At 43.9% G+C, this 25,194-nt stretch overlaps 1 pseudogene; it reads right to left on the reverse strand.

The window, feature by feature from the left end:
• Nucleotides 1-250: 250 nt before the first annotated feature.
• LOC132234209 (migration and invasion-inhibitory protein-like) lies at nucleotides 251-1,500 on the reverse strand (annotated as a pseudogene).
• Between the last annotated feature and the right edge of the window lie 23,694 nt (nucleotides 1,501-25,194).

The following is a 25,194-nucleotide window of genomic DNA, read 5'->3' on the forward strand; positions in this document are numbered from 1 at the left end:
TCAAGCTTATTTGACTAAGGGAGCATATATAAAAGACTTTTTCCTCTTTTTTTTTTCTGGAGGTGCAGATAGCACTGAGCTTTATTTCCAAACACACCAGACAGAGTGCCCTTACCTCCCACACGTCAGCCCTTCTGAGCCCAGGAAGGAGACAGGCCTGGGCCTACTCACCAGCCCCACCTAGGAGGGTGGGGCCTGAGTCCACCTCTAGCTGAGGCTGGGCAAGGCTCCCCTCTCATGGGCACCCCTGCCAGAGGGAAGAGGCTAGAGGTGATGGCAGGAGCATTGTCCTCCAAGTGGCCAGTCCTCAGGTCTTCAACCAGGGTGCGCGGGAGGGGCTGGGTCGCCTGGGGTTCTGACCAGATAGGGGTGAGGGTTGGGACCTCACTGGCTGGGCCAGGTGGGAAGAGCTGGCCAACAGCTTCTGGTGCTGGGCCTCGGAGGTGACACAGGACCAGAGGTCCAGGCTCTGGCGACCAGAGCTTTTCTTGGATTTTGGAGGGAGAATGTCCCAGCCCAGCAGACAGTGCCGTGGCAGTGCCACTGTGTTGGAGGCCTCGAAGCTCTTCCGCCTGTGGATGCGGTAGCGGTGGGGTGGGTCTAGGATGGACTGTGGGATGCTCACCCAGACTTGCACTGGGTCTGCCAGTGTCTTGGGGCCCCACTGGTCCCAGGATGTCCTGCACAGGCGGCAGGGGGTACCAGGGTCCGAAGGCACCCGGAACAGACGCCGGTTGACACGGTAACAGTACACACATTCGTGGTCTTCCCAGGCACTGTCATTCTCCTGCTGGCCTGGGAACTGGGGTTCGGGCTCACTGTGAATACACTCCTTGTTGGTGTCCCGGAATTCCTGCAGCTTCCAGGAGAAGGCCTCGGGCTTGCTGCTGATGGGCGAGCTGTTGTCCAGAAACCCTGCAATCCAGTCATAGCCCAGGTAGGGTCTGAGGCGCCATCTCCTCTCAGGCACTGGAGACTCCTTGTTGAAGGTCACTCTTTGCTTGGGCAGCTTTGTTGAGCCTGGATGGACCTTGGGGCCTGTGCCTCCAGCACTGCTGATCGCTTTGAGTCATTCGAGTCTGAGGTGGCCACTGTTGTGCCACGCAGGGCTTCAGTGGGCTCAGGGGCTCCCTGACAGGTGGGAGAGAGATCAGCCCTCGCTGGCCCCGCCAGGAGAGGACATGTCGCAGGAGTCACCTTGGTTGGCATCGCGTGGTGAGGAGGTTCTCCGGGCCACTTAAGGCATCTCTGAGGCTGCCTTGGCCACCGACCGCGGCACGGCATCCTACCCAACCCACAGCTGCCTCAGAAGCTCCAGGTTGAGCTGCCGCAGCTGCGCCAGGTCCTTGGTCTCCACCATCATCTGGCTTCCTACAGCCTGTGTCGGATGTCGCTGACTCCCGGCTGGCTGTAGGCTGAGTTCCAGACCCAGCTCTGATACCAGGCTCCTGAAGGAACTCTTTCCTCTCTCCTGCCCATTCTTCCTTTTTCCTCCCTTTCCCATCGCAGGCCCGAACCCCGCATGGGCACACGCCAGGGCCTCCAACCGAGCCTTTCCCCCCCGACCCCACCCTATCCCCGGCCTAGCTGCTCTTGCCTTTTTTCTTTTTAATACACTGGAAAAGGATCAAACAAATTCCGTATTAGCTTACTTTAGATTCATTTATCTAATTAAATGTATTATTCAGGGGCTTACCTTCAATTGTCCTTGGGTGTGGTCAGAAAATGACACTAATTGGATTTCTGCTATCAGTCTCCCTGAGTAGAATGATTTTAGCTATTTACCCTCTGGCTAGGGAGGAATAATGCAAATCATTTACTCTTAAGTCCTTGGTTTAGGGAAGGTAGGATTTTCTAGATGGCTGCAGACTGCTAAATGTTATAGGCCAGCGGTCGACAAGTGGTGATCCTCAGATCACTGGTGGTTCGTGAGGTCTGAAAGGTTGGCGGCCGCTGTTATAGGCACTTCTCACAGATACCAGAGAGGTGTTATCAGACAGCCCCCTGAGTCAGTGGGAGAGGGCTGTTCCCAATATTGATCCTTGTCTGCTAATATAAATGAATTTCTATGAGAGACCTTGACTGTATTTTGAAAAGCCAATTTATTAAAGCATGTCCCTTTCTTTTAAAAGTAAAGCAAATAAACCTATACATCCAGCTTATGAAGTACAGACAGGTGCTCAGCTAATATGAAGAGTAGGCTGAGTGGGCTCTGTGATGTTATATACCCTCCTGTACATAGGTCCTAAAATTCCTCTGCTGGCTATTTTGATACAGATTAATTCTTCTTTTTAATATATATTCTTATTGATTTTAGAGAGGGAGAGAGAGAGGGGGGGTAGAGGGAGAGAGAGAGAGAGAGAGAGAGAGAAATATCAGTGATGAGAGAGAATCACTGATTGGCTGCCTCCTGCATGCCCCACACTGGTGATCAAGCCCACAACCCAGGCATGTGCCAAGACCGAGAATCGAACCGAGACCTTGTTATGGGTTGGCTCAATGAGATAGACCACTGACTCAGAATTTAAATTTAAGAGCCTTTTATTAAGCTGGCCAGCTGACCACAGCGCCTATCTTCCCCTCTGGGAGATTCGGAGCATGTGGCAGAGATCAAGGGTGCAGTATGATCCTTTATAGAACAACAGTGTTACCTTAGAAGTTCATGGAAAGTTCATAAGCACAAAAGGGGGGTAAACAGAGTCACACCTGGCTGGAGCTATCATAACACATTGTTTTTCTAAGACAATCTAGCAGTTTTTCTTCTATGGTTCCTAACCCTGACACAATCCTCCATACGTCAGTCCCCCTCCCAGCACATTCTGTAACATTCTGTAACCCTTCCACGCCACAGTCCCTCACCCTAGCACATTCCCTACTGGCCTTATGCCCGAATCAAATCTTTGATTCAGTGCCCTCCTCTACGATATGAAATTGAGGAGGCATTTGGCAATGTAGGGGTCGAGCCACCAGGGAAGAGTCCAGCATTTGATGGTGAAGAATTGGCTCAGCGCCTGACATAGAGTCTTAGTTCCCATGTCTTTCTCCTTCCCATTGGTCAGTTCACCAGGTGAGAGGCATGAGGAGGACAGGGTTACAATTTCCAGTGCCTCTTTCCTGCGACTTTGATGGCGGTTGGAGTCCTCAGCACCACCTGGTAGGGTCCATCCCATCTAGGTTCCAGGCTGCTAGGGTCGTGGCACTGCACCCAGACGAGATCACCCAGAGAGAAGGCAGGCTGTGTTGGATTGGATCTCAGCACGTCCTCTTCCCGTATGGTTCTCACCACCCGTTGTGCTGACGTGGCGCTGCTCTGCAAAGCCTGTAAGGACTTAAGCAAATTTCGGGTAGACAGCCGGGCAATTTCTTCCTCCCTTAGGCGGGGAAGAAGAGGTGGCGGCCTGCCAAACATAATTTCAAAAGGGGTGAGTTTTTTTATATACGGGGTACACCTAGCTCTGAGGAGGGCAAAAGGAAGGAGACTTACCCAGTTTTCGCCAGTCTCTAATTTTAATTTAGTTAATGTTTCCTTTAAGATCCGATTTATCCTCTCTACCTGTCCAGAACTCTGTGGTCTATAAACATAATGCAATTTCCAAGTAACCCTCAGGGCCTTAACAATGGATTGTAACTTTGGTGATAAACGCCGGGCCATTGTCGGACCCCATATATAGTGGTAGGACAATTTTAGTGAGGAGTTTTCTAACTACTACCTATGCTGTCTCTGCCTTGGTTGGGTATGCCTCAGGCCAGCCAGAGAAGGTATTAATGAAAACCAGCAATTATTTATACCCTCCTTGTCCTCCTGGTATCTTGGTGAAGTCCACTTCCCAGTGTTCTCCAGGGTTCTGACCTCAGAATCGCTGTCCCGGCGCGGCCACAACAGGGAGCCCTTGATTCACCCGGGCACACACTTGGCACCCTCTAGCCAAGTCTTGGGATATTTTCTGGAGCCCTGGGATGTAAAATTCTCTTCCCAGTAGTACTGATAGCTTCATTCCCCCCAGGTGGGTGCTCTGGTGAGTCTGGGAAGCAATGGTCCGCCCCAGGGCTTCTGGCACTATAGGCCTCCCATCTGGCAGAATTAGCCATCCAGCCTCTCCTTCCCGGGCCCTTAGTTTCTCAGCTAGCCTCTGCTCCTCTGGCAGATGAGTAGGCTTCTCTGGGAGCCTTTGTGCTGGCAGGGCTACCAGAACTTCTAGGGGCCCTAGTGGTCTTTTAGCCACTTCCTTGGCCTCCTGTAAGGGCAGTGTGAGGAGATATATCCTTGCAGTCCCTGCGTAGGTCTGACAGAGCCAGTGCCAGGGTGCTCACCAGGGCTTCTTAGATCTCCCCTGGCTCCTCCTCATGTCACTACTGCCGCCCCCGCATACCGGGTACCTTCCTCTACGAAGCTGCTCCCGTCCGTGTAGAGGGTCTCATCCGGATTCTGCAGGGGCTGGTCCACAAGGTCCTCACGGAGGGAAGTGAGGGTAGTCAGTGTCTCCTGGCAGTCATGCAAAGGGGCCTCTGCCTTCTCGTCAGAGAGGAGTGTGGCCGGGTTCAAGGCAGCTGTTTTCAGGAAGCTAAAATGTTTACTCTTTTTCCCTTTCCCCATCAGAGGGCCTGAGTGAGTGCTATGAGTTCCACAAGGAAGTCCACCTTTTGACCCCCCCATTGTCAGGGTCATTCTGGGCTCCTGGGGGCTAGCTGAGCCCCAACAACCCCAATCCACCTCCTCCATCAGCATGGGAGGGAGTCGGTTCCCCCGCATGTTCAGGGCACTCCCTTTTTCAATGTCCTTCCTTTCTGCAAAATGCACATTGATTTTTTCTTAAGCCGGGGTTGGACTCCTTTTCTTCCGCGAGGCTTTTCTTTGCCCTTGTTGTCTCTCCAGCCCCTTGGGCCTTCTTCCTCGCTCAGGGCCAGGAGGACCTTGGCCATCCAGGTGTTTAAATCTGCCATCGGGTCCTCCCGATTGTCAAAAACCTTCTGGGCCACCTCAACCAACTTAGAGATTGATTTCCCCTCAAAGCCTTCTAACTTCTGTCATTTTTTTCCTAATATTTGGGGCCGAATGGGAAACAAATGCAACATTGACAGCCCTCTGACTTTCCGGGCCTCAGGGTTAGGCCCCTGGACTGTCTCTGTCACTTTAGAGAGGTTTGTGGGTCTCCGAGCAGCAGCTCGGATGCCCCCTAATAGAGTCTGGCGATACCGATCGAGAGCCTCCTTTCCCCTGTCACTATTGGGGTTCCAGTTGGGTTGCCTGGAGGGAAACACAGCCTTTAATCTGTACTAAAGGAGTTTTATTTCCTTACAGGGTCTTACATGTCACAGGACCTCACAGGGTCTGTAATTCCTGTAACAGAGGGCTAGTATTCACCACTTTATTAACCCCCTCTGTTCTAGACAGGCCTTCCCCAGTTTCCTACAGTTGAGGTTTTGTGCCACCCCTGACATGGGCATGGTCGCACAGGCCTGTAAGACAGTATACAGGTTGCTAACTGTCAGCTGTCTCTCAATAGAGACCAAAATTTAATGGGTATTCTTCTTTGCCCACCTGGGCAACTGCCCTCTCAGCAGCTAGACACCCTTTACTTTTTGGGTTCACCCCATATAGCCTTCTTCCAGAACAGTTTACACATAGGCCAGTTCTTCGTTCTAGCCACAAATACAGTTTATCCAATTTCCTTAAAATGTATTCTGGCACAGGAGAAAGTTGTTTTGCTGTACATAGGTAGCTTAACCCTTATACAACTGGGCTCGGAACTCTGCCTAGCAAACTGCAGTCTATAAGTTCAATATGCAGCCTCTGGTCCTCCTAACCCAACGAGGTTTCGGCTAGTCCCTGAGTCAGACTTCTCCTCTCTTGGAGAATTTCAAAGTCCTGATGGCTCCTAGGTCCAGGGAGAGTGCTCTTTTCTTAACTCTGTTTATTAGTTATAAGGCCCTGCTTTCCTTGTCTTCCCACCAGTCCCCTTTATGGCAGAGCAGCGACCAGGCCTCTTCCAAGGGAGTGCATTGGGAGGGGATATCAGCGCCCCCCTCTTCCAGCAGCAACAGGTACTAAACCCTTTCAGTACATTTGCAAGCAGGGAGCTTTTACTAGCTCTATCTGCAGTTTTCATAGATCTCAGGCTTGCTACTCTATTTCTGGGGCTGTAGGAAGGCTAGTACCAATCATTGGTTTATGGCTTAATTGCTGTAGCCTGTAAGCCAAAGGCCCAAGTACTTTCTCGCTGCTGCTGCTGCTGCTGCTGCTGCTGCTTTTTTTAGGGCCACTGCAGGCAGCTCAGGCATCTAGCCCCCTTCTTTGATCATTCATTCCCCAATCTGGTCTGGAGCTGGGGATGCTGCTGCTGCTGCTGCTGCTGCTGCTTTTTTTAGGGCCACTGCAGGCAGCTCAGGCATCTAGCCCCCTTCTTTGATCATTCATTCCCCAATCTGGTCTGGAGCTGGGGAATAGCGTCTCCATCCACCTTGCATCCCCAGAGGGCTGCTTGTCTGGCCCCAGATCTATAGAGGGCCGGCCTGCCCTAGTGGCAACATAGGAACTGCAGGACTGGCAGATGTCGCAAGGTCCTGCAGGTTTTCCCCTCTCTCCCTGAAGGACCGGGGGAGCCTTTCCCTTCTGGGGCCCGGCCAAAAGAATTGTCTGTCTCTGTCCCAATTTTCCCCTCGGGAGGCAAGCCCTCATCTACCGGGGTTTCTTGGACAATATGTCAACCCAAACCTGAATATAAAGAATTTGATCAGGATGCCCTGGGCGGCTGTATATGACATAATGGACCCAGTAGGCAGCGGTCAGATCAAAAGACCCTGCATCCGGCCACCCCTCCTGGAAAGTGAGCCACTCCTATTCACAGAATCGCTGTAAATCAAAAGCATTAACATTATAACTTTTAAATCTACCCCAGAACTTCAGTTTAATACAGTAAATTACAACCCAGGTAAGAGCAACTGATAGACAGAAATCTTTATTAACTAAGTAGGCTGATTCCCCTTTAACAGTGAGCAAAAGACTCTGAGAAAAAATAATTCTCGCAGCTGCAAGAGGCTTTGAAGACTATTAAAGGGGCCAGCCCAAACGTTCAGCCAAGCGTATCAACAGAAAGCAGAATAAATCAAAGTAGCTCTTACTTTACACAGACCAGTAATGATTTACACTTTCTTAGTAGATCAGCCCAGGCTGGAGCTCTATCTAGTCCTCCTTCTCTGTAGTAATTTGGCTAGTCCCAAACAAACAAACTTTTTCCCGACCCCATGATGATCGGTGGTGAGAGACAGACAAGGGAGGAGGTGACCTGTTTTCACAGATCCTCACGCAGATGCCCGCCTGGCCGCGTCCCTTGGGAGCTTAGATTCGTCGTAGCTAAGGTGCACCCGTATAAACCCCGGGCCTGGTCACCTCCACATGGGGGTGAGTCACCATTATGCCATATGACGAATCGCAGAACCACAGGTTGGGGCCCACTCGGACTCTGTAACCGAAGTCATGGAGCCACACAAAAGAGAGGAGAGGGCAGGCCCCCTCCCTCCACACTCACACACTTTCACCAGACATTCACTCAGAGTTTAAACAATCCACCCAATTCCTAACAATTTCCCAATTCCTGAGGGAGTTCTATAGCTTCCCGGGAGGTGATCAAGCTCCCCTTCCACTCACCCGGAGTGGGCCTGACTGATAGGGGGTAGACGAAGATGACTGACCCTATCCCATTTGACAAAGACAAAGACAACAAAGGACAAAGACAAAATAAATCAGCCAAATGCAACCCAAGGTTGCCCGGAACCTGCAGCTTGCTCCTTGAAGTCCTGAAAATTTTCAAAAAACTTTGCAGCAGGGTGTACACAGAAGCAGACAACTTTTTGACAATAAACACCAAGACAAATACCAGACAGACAAACCCAGTGCAGCCTACAGCTGCACGAACCAGGGACCCCGGCCACCGTCGTGGCCGCGGGTCAGGACCAGGAGTACCGCTGCGTCCAGCCCTCCATATAGGTCCTTCGGTGGGACGTCCCAATTCCTGTTTAACGACCGATCCTTACCTCTCTCGAGAGTCCAGGTGGCTTGGTTTCCAAATTGAAAGTTTTGAGTGGACTGGAGGCCTCCTTGGTAGTCGTTCTCCACAGGTGTGGGGTATCTCGCTGATTGCCTGGTGACAAGTGGGGGAGAGCCTCCTGCCTTGAATAGGGGGTCCCTCTCACCGCTGCTGGAGGAGAGCCTCCTGCCTTGACTAGGGGGTCCCTCTCCTCCCGGTCAGGGGAGAGCCTCCAGCCCTAAACAAGGGGTCCCTCTCCTCCCTGCCGGGTATCTCGCTGGGGCCTCCAAATGTTATGGGTTGGCTCAACGAGATAGACCACTGACTCAGAATTTAAATTTAAGAGCCTTTTATTAAGCTGGCCAGCTGACCACAGCGCCTATCTCCCCCTCTGGGAGATTCGGAGCATGTGGCAGAGATCAAGGGTGCAGTATGATCCTTTATAGAACAACAGTGTTACCTTAGAAGTTCATGGAAAGTTCATAAGCACAAAGGGGGGGGTAAACAGAGTCACACCTGGCTGGAGGGTATCATAACACATTGTTTTTCTAAGACAATCTAGCAATTTTTCTTCTATGGTTCCTAACCCTGACACAATCCTCCATACCTCAGTCCCCCCTCCCAGCACATTCTGTAACATTCTGTAACCCTTCCATGCCGCAGTCCCTCACCCTAGCACAACCTCCCAGTTCATAGGTCAACACTCACCCACTGAGCCATGCTGGCCAGGCCAGATTAATTCTTAAGGTCCCCTTTTGTTTTATTGTGGCTTTTCCACAAATCAGTAAGAGCACCTGGCAACTTTACCGTGCCAAGTCTTGAGACTGCTAACTTCTCTGCTAGGGAGTGAAACTGTCCTTTTTTCATTTCTCCCTTCGCCCTCCCTTTCAGTGTTTTTTTGTTAGGGAGATTTTTAAACTATTTGCTCTGATGTCCTTGAATCGGAAAAATAATGGCTGTAAATTGCCTACATTGTTTGGCCTTGTTTTAACTTCCCTGTCTTAGTTTCCCTTCACAAACCTTTCTATAACTCTCACAAACCTTTTTACAACTTTTAGGAATAACTAGCTTTAAAGCCCACTTTCTTTTTCCTTCAAAATATACCTCCAGGGGGATTAAATATGGCAGCAGAGTAAGTGAAAGATACACTGACACTCTCCAGGAATAAACTGGAAATACAACTAAAACACCCTGAAAAAACTAGCTGGAGAAAACCGTTATAACCGAGGACGGAAAGTAGAGACCACAAAGAGACTGGCAGGAAGCGTGCAGGCATGAGATAACTGGCCAGGCTCCCGGCAGTGGTCGGCAAACTCATTAGTCAACAGAGCCAAATATCAACAGTACAACGATTGAAGTTTCTTTTGAGAGCCAAATTTATTAAACTTAAACTAAATAGGTAAGTACATTGTTATTAACTTAATTAGGGTACTCCTAAGGCTTAGGAAGAGCCACACTCAAGGGGCCAAAGAGCCGCATGTGGCTCGCAAGTTTGCCAGTTTGCCAACCACAGGTCTGGAGGGATAGCTCAGCTCTGTGTGTGTGTGTGTGTGTGTGTGTGTGTGTGTGTGTGTGTGTGTGAGGGGGGAGTGGGGGCGAGGGGGGCTGGGAGGGTTCCCTACTGAGAACTCTGGGGTATAAACCCCAAGCTGAGCTCCTCGGCCCAGAAAACCAAAACCAATAACAGAGCTCACAGAACATCGGGCTGTGAAAAGCAGGGTTGCTGTTTGTCAGAGAGAGAGAGGGCTGGAAATGCTGGCACACTCTTAAAGGGCCAACAAACAAAATTCCTGTGCAGTCACACACATTGGGCTCTGGCAGAGGGAGGGCAGAGTGAACTAGAGCTGTAGGAGGAGAGTCCATGGTTGGGGGCTCTGGGGTTGGAGCTCAGAGGGGAGCCACCCTGGTTTCCTGCACTGAGTCATTCCTTCACACTGTGCAGGACATCTTTCTCCATGGAGCTTTGCTATCCAGGCAGTTTTTGCCTAGAGGGAAGACAGTTACTCCACCCTGTGTGAACACCTCTCTCCCCACCCTGTAGTCTATAGCTTTAAACAAATTAAGACTGAAAGTAACAATCAGACTACAGGAAGAGGTGGATCTCTGGAGGCTTTGAGTCTATACCTGATCTCCTTCTGGGCCCAGAGCTAGGAAGAGCAGAGCCTGGTGCACAACTTGGTCATTTCTAAAGGCCCCCAGCCCTCGCACAGGGAGCCACGAGCTGTGGATTGCTGGTAGCTCCAAAATGGGGGCTCAAGGCCAGTCAGAAACAACATCTTATTGTCCTGGACTAGAGATTAGGGTCCTAGCAGATCTACCAAATACATAGACACAAACCCAAACAAGGAACCAAAATGGGGAGGCGAAAAAATAGCTCCCAAATGAAAGAACAAGAGAATTCTCCAGCAGAAGAGCTACAAGAAATGGAGATTAAAAATTTATCTGATATAGAGTTCAGAATAATGATGGCAAAGAGGTTCAACAGCATAAGAAAAGATATAGTGACTATGCAAAAGACCAGTCAGAAATAAAGAATGACATATCTACTTATATAAAAACCCTGGTGTGGGAAGCTGCCTATTGTCTTCACTAGCAGAGAGGTGTGGACAAGGAACCCGGAAGGCTGGTGACCCTTGAAGACCTGGCAAAGGTCAGAGCTGTGCACCCACTGTTAGTCCAGACAATGGTAGCTGAAGCAACTTCCCCATTTATTATTATGTAAATCCTTGCCGATGGGCTAGTCTGCCTATTACTGGAAATTGCCTGCCTAAGGGCTATGGGTATATCTCAAACCAATAAAAGGTTGGCGAGGCCTGAGCACCAGTGGAAGTCCTTCCCCTTGAGTTGGACTTGACCGCCTGGCCCCCTAATATTTCCAAATTATCTCTTGCCTCTTCTCTTTCATTTGTGTGCAGCTCCTCTTCCAGATCCTGAACCTGAACCACGGGACATGGGGGGAACAAACATTTACAACATCTGGCACCCAACAGGAAGTCTGGAAGAGAAGACTTAGCCTAGAGCGAAAAAAAAACACGAAGATTCACTGGAAAGGTGGGAAAGGATTCACCATATAGGTGGGGAGATATTTCACCCTACACAAAAGCCCACAATCAGCTGCAGAAGTCGCAATCTGTAAGTAGGGTGGGAACGTTTTCTTTAGCCAGGCTAATGGGGCAGGATTCAGCTTAAAAAGTAAGAAACTTTATTATAGACTTTCGGTTTGCATGCTTAAGAAGTTAAAGTTTCAGAAGGTAATCTCTTATAATTTTTGCTTGATGTTATAGAACATTAACCCTTGTTTTCTTGAAGAAGGTACATTAGATCTTGAATGTTTGCCAAAAAGTTAGTCAGAACTTGAAAGCAAAAAAAAGGTCAGCAGCAGGGAAAAAACTTGCCTCCAAACTCTTTTCCCTTGTGGAACACGTTATTTCATTTGATAGAGCCTTTAAGAGAGGCCAAGGAGGCTAAATCTCCTCCCCTTGCACCCTCTGTTCCTAAAGAGGAGCAGAAAGAAAAGGAAAAATGGGAGGAATGGCCTTCATGGCTCCCTCCACCTCCATGTCCTAATCCTGAAATGTTTAATTCGCTGTTAATAGAATCCTGTGCAAAAAGCCATCAGAGAAGGATTGAAGGACATGGCAGTAGAAGAAAGGCTTGCTTTTCCTATCATAGAAATGCCAGGAGCAAGCCCATGCAAACCGCGGGCTGAATGCTCAAATAACTTATGAAGAGCAGGCAGGATGGGAAGAAGGGAGCATGTGGCGATCCAATATGGATGCCCCCTCTTCAAGTATTCTAATTTAAAGTCTCCTTCTTGTAATTGAAAAGTTTTACAAAATTTAGAGATGCGTCTGGGATTTCTGTGCTCATAAAGAGAGAAACTAGCTTGGGACAAAATGTGCGCACAGTCCAATTTTGGATTTTAATAAAGTCTTAAGCTGGGCTTAAATCTCTCTTTGTGATGGTACAAAATAAAACCCAAGACTGATTATTTCCTAAGAAAAATGGCGAATTTGACCCAGGGAAAAAGAAATGCAGGCTGGTTCTAGCAACAAGATTGGTATTTTTCCATAATAAAGAGTAATTTTTGAAATGTTAATGAAGTCTGTTCCAAAGTTAACTTCAAGGCCGAAAAGAAATTCAGTAAATTTGTCTCTGTTACAAAAATTTGCTAAAGAATATGCCTTAAAATAATAATTTGGATTTGAATCTCAAGAATTATTGAAATATATTAATTATAAAAATCTGGAGAACCAAGATGGCGGCATAGGTTAACGCCGGAGTTTGCTGCTTTGAACAACTACTTCAAAAGTGAAACTAAAAGACGGAACGGACATCACCCAGAACCACAGGAATGCTGGCTGAGTGGAAGTCCTACAACTAGGAGGAAAGAGAAACGCATACGGACACTCAGAGGAGGCGCAGTGCTGAAGTCAAATTCTGAGGTGCGGAGTGCGCGGAGCGGGCTGGCGGCCGAGGGCGCGGTTGGCGTTTTCAATCGGGAGGGAGTCGCAGACTCTGAGCTCCAGATACAGGCGAGTCTTTAGGGACCCAGACTCAAACGGGAGAAGCGGGACTGTCTGGCTTCGGTCAGAGCGAGTGCAGCTTTCTCTCCGAGCTTTGCAGCCGGTGCTGGGACTCAGAGAGGCAGAGCCCCTGGGAACAGGACTGAGAGCCGCCATAACTGCTCTCTCCAGCCCACCCTGTTGATGCCCTGGGACCCGCCCCTCCCAAGCCCTGCACAGAGGCATTTGCGGGATAGCCTCAGGCAAAGGCTAGATTAGCACCTCCCCAGAGGACAGAAGTTCTCTCACTGCTGACACAGCTGATTCTCATAGCCACTTGGCCTGGAGGTCAAACCCTCCCTGGAATTAGCTACAACAATCAAGATTTATCTATAAGACTGCGAACAAAGACCACTAGGGGGTGCACCAAGGAAGCATAACAAAATGCAGAGACAAAGAAACAGGACAAAATTGTCAATGGAAGATATAGAGTTCAGAACCACACTTTTAAGGTCTCTCAAGAACTGTTTAGAAGCCGCCGATAAACTTAATGAGATCTACAAGAAAACTAATGAGACCCTCGATGTTATATTGGGGAACCAACTAGAAATTAAGCATACACGGACTGAAATAACGAATATTATACAGACTCCCGACAGCAGACCAGAGGAGCGCAAGAATCAAGTCAATGATTTGAAATGCGAGGAAGCAAAAAACACCCAACCGGAAAAGCAAAATGAAAAAAGAATCCAAAAATGCGAGGATAGTGTAAGGAGCCTCTGGGACAGCTTCAAGCGTACCAACATCAGAATTATAGGGGTGCCAGAAGATGAGAGAGAGCAAGATATTGAAAACCTATTTGAAGAAATAATGACAGAAAACTTCCCCCACCTGGTGAAAGAAATGGACTTACAGGTCCAAGAAGCGCGGAGAACCCCAAACAAAAGGAATCCAAAGAGGACCACACCAAGACACATCATAATTAAAATGCCAAGAGCAAAAGACAAAGAGAGAATCTTAAAAGCAGCAAGAGAAAGAAACTCAGTTACCTACAAGGGAATACCCATACGACTGTCAGCTGATTTCACAACAGAAACTTTGCAGGCCAGAAGGGAGTGGCAAGAAATATTCAAAGTGATGAATACCAAGAACCTACAACCAAGATTACTTTATCCAGCAAAGCTATCATTCAGAACTGAAGGTCAGATAAAGAGCTTCACAGATAAGGAAAAGCTAAAGGAGTTTATCACCACCAAACCAGTATTATATGAAATGCTGAAAGATATCCTTTAAGAAGAGGAAGAAGAAGAAAAAAGTAAAAATACAAATTATGAACAACAAACATGCATCTATCAACAAGTGAATCTAAGAATCAAGTGAACAAATAATCTGGTGATCATAATAGAATCAGGGACATAGAAAGGGAATGGATTGACTATTCTTGGGGGGGAAAGGGGTGTGGGAGATGCGGGAAGAGACTGGACAAAAATCGTGCACCTATGGATGAGGACAGTGGGTGGGGAGTGAGGGCGGAGGGTGGGGCGGGAACTGGGAGGAGGGGAGTTATAGGGGGGCAAAAAGAGGAACAAATGTAATAATCTGAACAATAAAGATTTAATTAAAAAAAAAATCTAAGTAGCCCAGGTAAAAGACAGCTACGCCCTTTAATTAAGGCTGGCTTCCCAAGGCAATTTCTAATTGAGGAAGGGCTAGCCTCCCTTCCCTCCACAGAACAAGCAGGTAGGCCAAAAACTTCCCACCAGTGGCAACTTCTAAAGACAGGCTTGCTTCCCAGTCTCCCATCCTTGGGGCTAGTCACAGTTCCAGCAGAATGTAACTAATTTGCATCTTAATAGTTACCTGTTTCCAGTCAATGGCAGCCCAAGACTTTGGGAGTTTGGTAAATTGAATTAGATATTTTGAAATAACAAAATGCTAAAATATTAATCTAAATTTACCTCATAAAAAATTTAGAGGACAGAATTAAATCTATTTATTTTCTCTTATATTTTTGAAGTTTATTCTTAAGAATATAAGTTATTATTAGTCTAAATATTTGAATTGCCAAATCTAAAAGCTTTTGGGAGAAATTATAGCTGTAGTAACTAAATGCCTACTAAAGTATAAAAATTTATTTTTAAGAAAATCTTGTGTTTTCTCTGAGAAATTAGAAATTCAAAATATGTTATTCATTGGTCTAATTTAAAAAGAGGATTAATTCTGTGATCCCAGCTGAAATTTTTAATACAAAAACCAATTTATTAATTGGTATCTCTTAATAATTATAAAAAGTATATAATCTTTAAATCATAGATAGATAGATAGATAGATAGATAGATAGATAGATATGATAGTTTTTCCAAATTGAATTTCAAGGCTTATAATAGAGGAATGATTTTTTAAAAGCTCCAAGGGCCCGAAGTAATTCAAAAAGTTTATTCTCTCTTCTTAAAGGATTTTTTTTTATTGCTTAAAGCATTACAAAGAGTATTACATATGTCTCCTTCCCCCCCCCCCCCGTTAAAGGATTTTTTAATTCAGCCAATTTAATATACTTGAAATCACATGGAAAGCTTTATCAAATAAAAATTAATAAATATATTTTAAGTTTTTGCCTCTAAGAAAGGGCAAAACAAGTTATTTTGTTTAATATTTCTTAAAATACAGCAATAGAATTTTAAGATGTAATTTAAAATAACAAAAGCTCCTCACCACTGCATTTTAAATTAGGCTGGAGGTGGGGCAGCGTTTGCACCTTGTGAATCAGAAGTTTACTAAATACTAAATTTACTTGCTTTGCTTTGCTTTTTTAATAAAAATACCTACTTAAACTACTTATTAAATTAACTTTTAAAAATATATTCAACGTTTCATATAATTTAAGTTATATGAGAAGCCAATATCTTTGTAAGCAATTTAATCCCAGTAAAGTAAATTCTTCTAAGTTACTGAAGGCTTCCCATGATCCTTCTGTATATGCAAATGAGCCAAAAGGGAATGCTGTTTAAAAATATAATTCTAAACTTAATAAAATGGAGAAATTTTAAATTTTTGAAATCTCTTTCACTAATATTTACAGAATAAATTAAAATTTGCTAAAAATACCAAATCTGAAAACAAGTACAGTCACCATAAATGAGTAATGACTTGAAATACATGGCCTTGCAGCACTATCAGTCAACATCCAGAAAGCAACCACAGAGGTTGCTTGGTGTAAAAAAAAAAGGTTTTTCTTTTAAATTAAAATTCTTTAAGTGAGGCCTGGAAATGACTCTGAAAGTAAGTGGAGGTTTTCTTTAGACATCTGAAAGCTGTAATTAAGCCTAATTGTAAGCAAAAGTAAGTAATTCTTGTTTTTGCCTCGCTGACAAAATATATGTAAACTTGCCCAAATACTAATAGCAAAAATTGAATTAATGTCATTTACTGTCTATAGCCTAGGACAAATGAAGTTAAAATATAAACCTTATTTTAGATTAATTTAAATTGGCTAGTTAAAATAAATGAATATTCATAAAAACTTTGTTATAATGGATAGAAAACTGTTCCTGAAGCATTAACTAATTTTTTAGTAGTGGTTTATCTCATAATTCAAACTGCTTAACATGCAATGAATTCAAACCAGTCATATTTCTGTGCATAAAATTAAAATAAAATTAAAAAGTTATCAAGCCTGCATTGCAAAATTTCCAAAAGCCTCTTAATATTATTTAAATAAAAAAAGAAGGGGGATAGTGGAATAATCCCCTGTGAGTAAATTACATCAAGAAAATTTTTTACTTTAAAAATTAATTTTCAGGTGTAATGCTGAAGACAAGACACCCATGAAAACACACATGGTGTCAAAATAAGCCAAAGGAAAATTGTTTGGGCAAATATGAAAGGATCCCAAGTCTAGTTTATAGGAAAGATTCCTTTATTAACCTTTGGTCAAGAAAATCTTTGTATATTTCCAGAAAATCTCTCCAAGCCCGTGTGGATTCCTGCAACTATGAATCTGAGAGAGGAACTGACAACACATGAAGACAAGAAGAGAAACAGTCCAGAGATGGAGATGCTGAAGACACCTTGCCATACTAGCAGTCAGCAGCTGTGCCTTGCTGCAAGTTGCCCAGGACCAAGCCAGATGAGGTCGGACCTGATTGCCACCATTTGCCCACCATCCAGAACTAGCATATCATTGCTGGCATGTACACACAAAGAACTGTTGGCCCAGAAAGAAACTTACTACAGACTGATTCATTTGCCTCTCAGCATAACCACTATTGCTTGTCTCATTTTTGTTCTCATGTTTATTTCTAGTCTGCAGATGTGGAATGAAGAGTCTTGAAAGGACTCGAACCCTTTTAGGTGGCATTCACTTTTCAAGATTTTTTAAGGAAAAGAAAAGGGGGAGATGTGGGAAGCTGCCTATTGTTTTCACTATCAGAGAGGTGTGGACAAGGAACCCTGAAGGCTGGTGACCCTTGAAGCTCTGGCAAAGGTCAGAGCTGTGCACCCACTGTTATTCCAGACAATGGTAGCTGAAGCAACTTCCCCATTTACTATTATGTAAATCCTTGCTAATGGGCTAGTCTGCCTAGTACTAGAAATTGCCTGCCTAAGGGCTATGTGTGTATCCCAAACCAATAAAAGGTTGGCGAGGCCTGAGCACCAGTGGAAGTCCTTCCTCTTGAGTTGGACTTAGCCGCCTGCCTCCCGCCCCGAATATTTCCAAATTATCTCTTGTCTCTTCTCTTTCATTTGTGTGCGGCTCCTCTTCCAGATCCTGAACCCTGAACCATGCGGGACGTGGGGGAACAAACTTTACACACCCTGGGTGTAACATCACATCCCGAAGCTCGACCAATCTGAAGGAAGTCAGTCCTGCAGGGATCCTCTTGGAAATGGCAGCGCCCTCCCCCAGCTGTTTCCCGGAGGGAGAGGTTTCAGGCAGGAACCCGCCCTCGGAGCAGAGCGTGGAAGTACTGAGTCCTGGGTTGCCTTGCCAAGGGCTGTGCCCTCCCCAAGCTGTTTCCTGCAAGGCCTGAGGGAAGAACTGACCCTTGGAGCACCAGGAGTGCCCAGCAGCAGTCAGTCCTAGGTTGCTGAGGCAGAGGCGACTGCATGTAGAACTCTGGCTCTGGCCCAACAGGGGGCATGGCCGGCCTTCAAACCAGACCCTGACAGTAGGGAGGAGGCAGCCCCATTCCTCACAGAATCTGCTGTTGGATAGCTTGCTGTCAGTGGCCTGACAGCCAGGAACCCCATTCACTTGCACCCTGAACTCTGACAGGAGGGAGGAGGGAGCCCCATTCCTCATGAAATCAACAGATGGCCAGCTTGCTGTCAGGGGCCTGCCATCTAGGAATCCTATTCACCTGCATATCTATATAAAGTTTTAATACATTATATTAGAGGTCGTGGTGGTACTGTTTTACCCACAGCATCTACAGGAATTGCTGCAAATTTACTTCTTGGTAGAAGCACCTTTCATCCCCAATATAAATTACCGATTCCGTTAAATGAAACTTCAATTTCTAGACTCGATATAAAGAGTGAAGTTGCTAAAACTATTAAAAAGGCCCAACTTCTCATTATTGATGAATGCACCATGGCATCCAGTCATGCTATAAACGCCATAGACAGATTACTAAGAGAAATTATGAGTTTGAATGTTGTATTTGGTAGGAAAGTTCTTCTTGGAGAGGACTTTCGACAATGTCTCATTATTGTACCGCATGCTATGCAATTGGCCATAGTACAAAAGAGTTTAAAGTACTGCAATGTTTGGGGATGTTTCAGAAAGTTGTCTCTCACACAAATATGAGATCAGAGGATTCTGCTTATAGTGGATGGTTGGTAAAACTTGGAGATGGCAAACTTGATAGCAGTTTTCATTTACAAATGGATATTATTGAAATCCCCTTTGAAATGATTTGTAATGGATCTATTATGGAAGCTACCTTTGGAAATACCATATTTATAGATAATATTAAAAATATATCTAAATGTGCAATTCTTTGTCCAAAAAATGAGCACATACAAAAAGTAAATGAAGAAATTTTGGATATACTCGATGGAGATTTTCACACATATTTGAGTAATGATTCCATTGATTCCACAGATGATGCTGAAAAGGAAAATTTTCCCATCGAATTTCTTAGTAGTATTACTCCTTCGGGAATGCCATGTCATAAATTAAAATTGAAAGTGGTGCAATCATCATGTTATTGAGAAATCTCAATAGTAAATGGGGTCTTTGTAATGGTACCAGATTTATTATCAAAAGATTATGACCTAACATTATCGAAGCTGAATTATTAACAGGATCTGCAGAGGAAGAAGTTCTGATTCCAAGAATTAATTTGTCCCCATTTGACACTGGCCTCCCATTTAAATTGATTCGACGATTGTTTTCCGTGATGCCAGTATTTGTGATGACTATTAATAAATCACAAGGACAAAGCCTAGACAGAGTAGCCATTATCTTACCTGAAGCCATTTTCGCACATGGTCAGTTATATGTTGCTGTCTCTCGAGTTTGAAGAGCATGTGACGTTACAATTAAAGTTCTAAATACTTCATCACAAGGGAAATTAGTCAAGCACTCTGAAAGTGTTTTCACTCTTACTGTGGTGTACAGGGAATATTAGAATAAGTTTAATCACTTTATCAGTCACTGTTTGCATCACTATTGTTTAAATATCATGTTTTTGTTGTTTTCATATCATGTTTTTTGTCATTTTTATATCATGCCTCTGTTGTTGTTATATCCTTTTGTTACTGTTTATTTATTAATAAATTTATATATTATTTTCATATACATTTTACTAATTTCCTTTCATCTCTCACACTTCTATTATATAGAAAGAGCAAATAGAAATATTAAAATATCTCCGCTAATTAATTACCTTTTAATGTGCATGAATTTCATGCACAGGGCTACTAGTCACTAATAATGAACACATTGGAAGGAATACACAGAAGATTAGGGAAAGCTGAGGATCAAATCAGTGAACTAAAAGACAGGGTAGAAAAAAAATCACTCAATCTGGGAACCAAAAAGAAAAAACAGGACAGCTTAAGGGAGCTGTGGGACATGAAATGTAACAATATTTACATAATAGGAGTGCTAGAAGGAGAAGAAAGTGAGAACAGATAGAGAATGTGTCTGAAGAAATAAGGAAGAAAACTTCCCTTACCTGGTTGTGCCGAGCCAGCTCAGCCAAGGGTTCACAAGCCTGAGTGAGGGCGGTGAACAATGAAGAAATGACTAAGTGAATAAGCTTGGTTTAGGTGGATCTTCCTGTGCCTGGCTGAGGCCACAGAGCGAGAGATCCAGAGGCAAGCTGGATTTTTTTATAGTCAGAGGTAAACAAGGTAGTAGTCACTATAGTTACAATGTTCTTGTGAGTTTCACTTGTTTTGGCAGCAGTTGCTACATCTCCCTCATCCCATTAGCTTCCCAGATAAGATCTAGGGAGCATCATAAGGTCAAGCCTAATTATGCTAAGAGGACTGTGCTCTCTAGGCTGGGACTTGTTTGTGGCTTTGCCAACAGGTCAGTCTGAGGCTTAACCCTATAGCCACTCCCTACACCTGATGAAAGAAAAAGTCACATAAGTGCAGAAGGCATAGAGAATGCCAAGCATGAAGAACCTAAATAGGCCCATTCCCAGACACATCATAATTAAGATGCCAAAATTTAAAGACAACAAGAAAATCTTAAAAGCAGTAACAGGAAAGCAACTGTTACCTACAAAGAAGCAACCATAAGGCTGTCAACTGATTTTTCATCAAAATATCTACAGGCCAGAAGAAAATAGCATGAAGTATTGAAAGTAATGAAAAGCAAGCATCTGAAACCAAGATTACTATATCCAGCAAGGCTTTCATTCAAAATAGATGGTAAAATAAAGGTGATGGTGATACTTCCAAGATCAAAAAGGCTAAAGGAGTTTATCACCACCAAACCAGCACTGAAAGAAATGCTAAAGAGACTACTATAATGAGAAGCAGAAATAGAACCATAAGATACAGAATTAAAATGGAAGTAAATAAGTACCTATTAATAATAACCTTAAGTGTAAATTGGAAAACCAAAATGGCGGCATAGGTTAATGCCGGACTTTACTGCCTCGAGCAACCACTTCAAAAATACAACTAAAAGACGGAACGGACATCATCCAAAACCACAGGAAGGCTGGCTGAGTGGAAGTTCTATAACTAGGAGGAAAGAGAATAGCATACCGAGACTCAGAGGAGGCGCAGTGCTGAAGTAAAATACAAAGGTGCGGAGTGCACGCTGAGCGGGCTGGCGGCTGAGGGCGCGGTTGTCTGTTTCAATCGGGAGGGAGACTCAGGCTCTGAGCTCCAGTTCCAGGGGAGTCTCTAGGGACCCAGACTCATACGGGAGAAACGGGACTGTCTGGCTTCAGTCGGAACTCGAAGGCAGCTTTCTCTCCGAGGTTTGCAGCAGTTGCTGGGACTCTGAGAGGTAGAGCCCCTGGGTATGGGACTGAGAGCAGCCATAACTGCTCACTCCGCCCACCCTGTTGATGCCCTGGGACCCACCCCACCCAAGCCCTGCACAGAGGCATTTGCCGGATAGCCTCAGGCAAAGGCTAGATTAGCACCTCCCTAGAGGACAGAAGAGTTCTCTCACTGCAGACACAGCTGATTCTCACAGCCACTTGGCCTGGAGGTCAAATCCCTTCTAGTATTACCTACAACAATCAAGGCTTAACTACAACAAGACTGCGCACAAAGATCACTACGGGGTGCACCAAGAAAGCATAAAAAATGCGGAGACAAAGAAACAGGACAAAATTCTCAATGGAGGATATAAAGTTCAGAACAACACTTTTAAGGTCTCTCAAGAACTGTCTAGAAGCCGCCGATAAACTTAATGAGATCTACAAGAAATCTAATGCGACCCTCGATCTTGTGATAAAGAACCAACTAGAAATTAAGCATACACGGACTGAAATAACAAATGTTATACAGACTCCCAACAGCAGACCAGAGGAGTGCAAGAATCAAGTCAAAGATTTGAAATGCGAAGAAGCAAAAAACACCCAACCAGAAAAGCAAAATAAAAAAGAATCCGAAAATACGAAGATAGTGTAAGGAGCCTCTGGAACAGCTTTAAGCGTACCAACATCAGAATTATAGAGGTGCCAGAAGATAAGAGAGAGCAAGATAATGAAAACCTATTTGAAGAAATCATGGCAGAAAACTTCCCCTACCTGGTGAAAGAAATAGACTTACAAGTCCAGGAAGCATAGAGAACCCCAAACAAAAGGAATCCAAAGAGGACCACACCAAGACACATCATAATTAAAATGCCAAGAGCAAAAGACAAAGAGAGAATCTTAAAAGCAGCAAGAGAAAGAAACTCAGTTACCTACAAGGGTATACCCATATGACTGTCAGCTGATTTCTCAACAGAAACTTTGCAGGCCAGAAGGGAGTGGCAAGAAATATTCAAAGTGATGAATGCCAAGAACCTACAACCAAGATTACTTTATCCAGCAAAGCTATCATTCAGAAGTGAAGGCCAGATAAAGAGCTTCACAGATAAGGAAAAGCTAAAGGAGTTCATCACCACCAAACCAGTATTATATGAAAGGTTTAAAGGTATCCTTTAAGAAGAGGAAGAAGAAGAAAAAGGTAAAGATACAAATTATGAACAACAAATATGCATCTATCAACAAGTGAGTCTAAGAATCAAGTGAATAAATAATCTGATGAACAGGATGAACTGGTGATTATAATAGAATCAGGGACACAGAAAGGGAATGGACTGACTATTCTTGCAGGGGAAAGGGGTGTGGGAGATGCGGGAAGAGACTGGACAAAAATCGTGCACCTATGGATGAGGACAGTGGGTGGGGAGTGAGGGCGGAGGGTGGGATGGGAACTGGGAGGAGGGGAGTTATGGGGGGAAAAAAGAGGAACAAATGTAATAATCTGAACAATAAAGATTTAATTTTTAAAAAAAAGAAAGAAAAAAAAATAAACAATTTAACCCTACAACTTAAACAATTAGAAAGAGAACAACAAGAAAAGGCCAGAGTAAGTAGAAGTAAGGAAATAATGAAGATTAGAGCAGAATAAGTGACATAGAGACTTAAAAAAATCTTTCAACAATAAAGAATTATTTTTAAAAATAATCAATGAAACCAAGAGATGGTTCTTTGAAAAGATAAACAAGATTGATGAACCATCAAAAAACAAAGAGAGAGGACCCAAATAAATAAAATCAGAAACAAAAATGGAGAAGTAACAACTGACACCACAGAAATAAAAAGAATTGTAAGATGGACAATGTAGATGAAATGGGAAAATTCCTAGAAATATACAATCTCCCAAAACTAAATCAGGAAGAATCAGAAAACCTGAAGAAATAGAAGCAGTAATTAAAAAACTCCCAGCAAACAAAACCCTGGGTCTGGATGTCTTCACAGGGAAGTTTTACCAAACATTCAAAGAACTAACACCTATACTCCTCAAACTATTCCAAAAAATCCAAAGAGCACTTCCAAGCTCTTTTTATGAGGCATTATCCTAATTCCAAAATCAGATAAAGACACTGCAAAGAAAGAGAATTAGGGGCCAATATTCCTGATGAACATAGATGCTAAAATCATCAATAAAATATTAGCAAATCGAACCAGCAATATATTAAAAAGATCATATACCATGACGAAGTGGGATTTATTCCAAGAATGGAGTGCAAAGCTGGTACAATTTTCTCAAATCAATAAACATGCTACATCATGTAAACAAATTGAAAGATAAAAATCACATGATTATATCAATAGATGCAAAAAAAGCATTCGACAAAATCCAACATCCATTTTTGGTAAAAACTCTCAGCAAAGTGGGAATAGAAAGAGCATATCTCAACATGAAAAAGGTCATATATGACAAACATACTGCAAACATTATACTCAATGGGCAAAAACTAAAACCATTTCCCCTAAGAACAGGAACAAGATAGGAATGTCCACTTTCACCACTCTTATTCAACATAGTACTGGAAGTCCTAGCCCAGTGGTCGGCAAACTGCGGCTCACGAGCCACATGCAGCTCTTTGGCCCCTTGAGTGTGCTCTTCCACAAAATACCGACTTCTGCACATGGGCCACGAAGTTTCAATCGCACTGTAAGTGTGTGCCCGCAAGTGCTATTTTGTGGAAGAGCCGCACTCAAAGGGCCAAAGAGCTGCATGTGGCTCATGAGCCGCAGTTTGCCGACCACTGTCTAGCCACATCGATCAGACAAGAAGAAATAAAAGGAATCCAAATTGAAAAGGAGGAAGTAAAACTCTCATTATTCACAGATGACGTGATATTGCACATAGAAGATCCTAAGGACTCCACCAAAAAACTACCAGATTTACTAAAGGAATTTGGCAATGTAGAAGGATCAAAATTAACACCGAAAAGTCGATGGCATTTTTATACACCAATAATGAATTCTCAGGAAGAGAAACTAATCAAACAATCCCATTTGCTATTGGAACAACAACAAAAAATTAGATACTAGGAATAAACTTACCCAAGGAAGTAAAGGACTTGTACTCAGAAAACTACAGAACATTGAAAAAAGAAATAGAAGATATAAACAAGTGGGAAAATATGCTATATTCATGGATTGGGAGAATTAACATCACTAAAATGTCCATAATATCTAAAGCAATCTATAAATTCAATGCAATCCCTATTAAATTACCAATGGCATACTTCACAGATCCAGAAAAAATACTCCAAAAATTTTATGGAACCCAAAAAGGTCCCAAATAGCCACAGCAACCTTGAAAAAGAGGAACAAAGTTGGAGCTATCACAATATCAAATATCAAGTTATACTACAAATCCATTATAATCAAAACAGCCGGGTACTGGCACAAATACAGGCTTATGACAAATGGAACAGAACAGAGATCCCAGAAATCAATTCAAGATATTATGCTCAATTAATATTTGACAAAGGAGGCAAGGGTATACAATGGAGTCAAGACAGTCTCTTCAAAAAATGGTGCTGGGAAAATTGGACAGATACAGGCCAAAAAATGAAACTAGACCACCAACTTACACCATACACAAGAATAAACAAAAAAAAATGGATAAAAGACTTAAATGTAAGACAGGAAACCATAAAAATCCTAGAAGAAACCTTTTTTTTCAAAGTTGCTGTGGCAAAATCTTAGAGACCTCTCATAGCAACATGTTTACCAATACATCTCCTAAGGCAAAGGAAACTAAGGAGAAAATAAACAAATGGGACTACATCAAAATGAAAAGTTTCTGGAAGGTCCAGCTGACATGGCTCAATAGTTGAGCGCCAACCTATGAACCAAGAGGTCATGGTTCGATTCCCGGTCAGGGCACATGCCCAGGTTGCAGGCTCAATCCCCAGTCAAGGGCATGCAGGAGGCAGCCAATCAATGATTCTATCTCATCCTTGATGTTTCTATCTCTCTCTCCCTCTCCCTTTCTCTCTGATATCAATAAAAATATATATATTTAAAAAAAGAAAATGAAAAGAAAGTCCATAGTATGGAAGAATATATTTGGCAATGATACATCTGATAAAGGGTTCATATACAAAATACATAATGAACCCATACAACTTAACAAAAGGAAGACAAACAATCCAAGTAAAAAAATGGACAAAG

This window comes from Myotis daubentonii, chromosome 5 (genome assembly GCF_963259705.1).
Source record: "Myotis daubentonii chromosome 5, mMyoDau2.1, whole genome shotgun sequence".
Taxonomy (NCBI): Eukaryota; Metazoa; Chordata; class Mammalia; order Chiroptera; family Vespertilionidae; genus Myotis; species Myotis daubentonii.